This window comes from Hordeum vulgare, chromosome 3H (genome assembly GCF_904849725.1).
Source record: "Hordeum vulgare subsp. vulgare chromosome 3H, MorexV3_pseudomolecules_assembly, whole genome shotgun sequence".
NCBI classification, from domain to species: Eukaryota; Viridiplantae; Streptophyta; class Magnoliopsida; order Poales; family Poaceae; genus Hordeum; species Hordeum vulgare.
In genome coordinates, this window is record NC_058520.1 from 340,125,709 (window position 1) to 340,129,496 (window position 3,788).

General features: G+C 38.6%; 1 pseudogene; it reads left to right on the forward strand.

Moving 5' to 3' along the window:
* Nucleotides 1-1,335: 1,335 nt before the first annotated feature.
* LOC123439928 lies at nt 1,336-3,571 on the forward strand (annotated as a pseudogene).
* Nucleotides 3,572-3,788: the final 217 nt, after the last annotated feature.

Sequence of the window (3,788 nt, forward strand, 5' to 3'; positions counted from 1 at the left end):
TGAATTCAGGTTGTTTGGGTACACATTAATTGGCCTGGTAATTAGATTCTGACCTCATGTATATGTGTTGAGTAACGCTACTGATCAAGATCGAGCAACCCCTGTTCTTTATGCATGTCAATTTTTACCTATGCCATCATTAATTAGTAATGTTCCTCATGTGTTGTATATATGTTGTAGTCTATTGTCTGTTTGTCTTACTCTTGTATGACAGTTATTTTAGGGCTTAAATGGCAGATCCATGGAATTAATGTGCTTGCACTGTTTACCAATTCAGGAACGGTTTTCTGGGAAAAAGTTAGACTAGTAGCATTTCCAAATGAAGGAAATGGAGCCATTCCAGAAGAAGCATGCGAATATGCCCCTTTTCCATAGTTTACTACTCTTCAGGGTGCATAATAAGAGCAAGATGGATCTTTTGGGCTTGGCTATCATAATACTAGATTACTCTTCAGTTTAATTGAGCTCCTCCTTATTCGCTTTTAGTTATTTTGTGTTATTACCATTCAGTTTATCCAGGGGTTATTTAATTGCACTTCTTGGTGCAGAGAGTGTGTGTGCGATTAGAGAAAGTTCAGTTCCCATCCTGGTAGCCTTTGTCATTTATTTAGACAATATGTGTAGGTTCACATGTGTGAATAGAAAGTTTTCATGCAAGGTGGCAGTAAAAGGCCTTCCGATTTTATGTGCGGTACCACGAGTGGCAAATAGATGAGCCCATTCCTTGCATGATGAGGTGTTGAACCGATGGTGTTGTTGACAATAGTTGCATCACTGCACATTAGGTCCAGCTAAATATATACCAGTGCCTAGCTCAGTGTACCATGGCATTAGATCCTGCACTGGTATATATGTAGGTACGGTATTAGATCCTACGCTGCTATATATACCAGCAGTTTACCATGTCTAACTAAAAATAAGTTTACCATGAGTATATACCAGTCTTCTCCAGCTATTTTTTATGTGTGAAAATAGATAATGTGTTTGTTTGTTTGTTGTGTTTGGTTCCTGTGTCTTTTAGTCAATGCACCTGTAATGCAATCAACAAAAGTAACCATAGACCCTTCTTGCTAAATTAGAATATAACAGTACAAATCAGCTAGATGGGCTGTCGATGCTCCTCATTGTTACTGAATGATAGGACAAAACATTATCTGCACTCACCACGAATAGCTTATCTAGAGATTGGACAATCAAACAAGTTACTATATAAAGCAGTTCTCTTAACCTACTACCAGCCACCGACCGCCCTATCCATTCCCATCTCTAGGTGCACATAGTTTCTTTGTGAGAGCTCAAGAAGTAAAGCCAAATCTGTATTTTTCATGTTCAATGATCTCTGATCACTGAGTTTCTGTTTCAGGTGACCAATTTGATTTCGGTCCATTACTTTCTACTATGTTGATAAAAGATTGAAGGATCGTTGTGAGGCACATCGATGTCACGAGGTACCTCCATCTATTTACCATATTCGATATTCAATTTTCTGTGACACCACTGTTTTTGAGTCGAACGAGAAGACCCACTCACAATAGCTTAAGAGCTCTTACAGTTCGTTGCTGCCATCGGCACGGGCTCCGTCATGATGATTTTGATCTGTGGATACTCTCTAGGGGTATGGTATGGAGCCACACTGATCATAGAGAAGGGATACACTGGTGCCCAGCTCATCTATGCCATATTTGTGGTGCTTACCCACTCGCTATAAGTGATCTCCACACCTTCCCGATCAAAAATTCAGTTGCACCAATCTCAGTTTTCTGATTAAATATTAGTCTTATCAGGAAAGAGAAGGTATGTTTCACAAACATCAAAGGTTGGTGCTGGGTGGCATCATCCTGGCCATCGTCATGACTTGTATTTAATCATTATGACATCGTCCTAGAAGGCCGCCGTCTCCGGCGCGCTCGCGCTCACCCTGTCCTTCTCCTGTTGTAAGCCATCCATCTTATCCTTCCTTCATATTCAGCTTCCTGAGTGTGAGTGTAGCATTTTCTAGTGGGAACTTCCCCTTGATGGGTACGTGCTTTCCAGTTGTCGGTCTGGCCAATGCCAAGGCCGGGGTCAACAAACCCGAGTTGTTCTTTAAGGAGTTCACCTACGTCATCGACGTCACTGGTTTTCTCTCCTCAGGCCAGGTAAATTCACACCTCAAATCTTGCACCCTGAGTTGTCTGGCTGTCTGCCTGATGATTCACAGCCACTTTGCAAATTTGGCGTCCGCGAGAAACAGAGCGGCGTTGAAACCAACACAACAGTGCAAGGATGAGATGGTGTTTTCCATCCTTGCCTTGCCTGATAGTTCCCTTCTGCCTAATTTTCTTTTTAACATGCCGTATTGACTTCCATTCCATAAGGGTGCGACTACAAATATAGTTCTTATCTTCAGAGGTTAGTCTTAGTCTCCCTACCTTTTATTTTTTTGGTGGAGAATTGGATAACACATGTTATGTTAGACGTACGGTTGCTGACTATTTTGATTTGTTCCTAGGAAAATCATATACGGCAAGAGATAGAAGACCTAGAGAAGGACACTGGGTATAAGCTGATAGTTCTCGCAGAAAATTATCCGGATACACCAGGTGACTGTTGCTTCTTCTTTTACACATTTGTATTGTATGAGTCGCTTTGTATTTTATTTTATTACTATATTTTATATTGTTGATCCTAAGATAGCACCTTTTGACCCTGTGGAATACAAGTCTGGCCCATGAGGGCAAGTGCATATGTATTCAATGGATCGGGAATGCTGATGTCCTACGTTTGCTGGACTTATGCAGATTAATTTTTGAATCTGTCTGCTTCTTTTTTACTTGACAATCTTTTTTTTATCAATGTACAGAAACTTCGTGTAATATGGAGCAGGATTATTTTCTCCTTATGTGACAATCATTTACTCTCAAAACCAATGTAGAGCTTGTTGTTGCGATTATCATTGGCCAACATGACATGTATAGACTATTATCATATAATGTCTTATTAAGATATTAGCATATAATGCCATGTCAAATCTGTGATGTCAAAAACATGTGTTATAGTAAATTTATATAGAAAATTTACATGTTTTGTATTTGCGTACAACGCATTTGTCAAAAACCTGTGTGTTCAATTCACCACACTCCTCTCAACGTGGCTTCGCGAGTGCATCCGATGTGATAGTCCTAATTTTAATTTTTAGACTAGACCCTGTTTGAAATGTAGGAACTTCACTGAATCATTCTTGTGAAATCTGTAGAGTATTTCTTATGTTTTTGCTCCAGGCATATTTTTGCAAAAGTTGTTTTGGTGTTCTTATGTCCTATCTTGAATTTTTAGTTTTGTAAGTAGAGATCATTTGACCCATTTGAAGATCAAATTTATAATTAGAGACCATTCTTGAAGATCTTCATGATTTAGAGTGTTAAATTTGACATGTTGATGATTTCATCTTGTAGGTTGCCACGCGGATGCTCTTTGAACTACGATATGGACATCGAAGGCATTTGTTTTAGTACCAAATATTACTTACTAATGCCCGCAAAGTATCATTGTGTATTATATTTGCTATGGATCTATGTATGTATGGATGCTATGGAACTATATGTATATATGGATGCTATGAAATTTTGGATGTATGGATGCTACGGAATTTTGATATATGGACCATGAAATTTGTTATGCAACTTTGCATATATGTTATGTGTTGTGGATCAGTAAAACTACTGGGCACATATTATGTATTATATATTTGATATATATGGTATGTGCTGTTGAATTTGTGGTTTTGAAATAAAACATATATATACCAG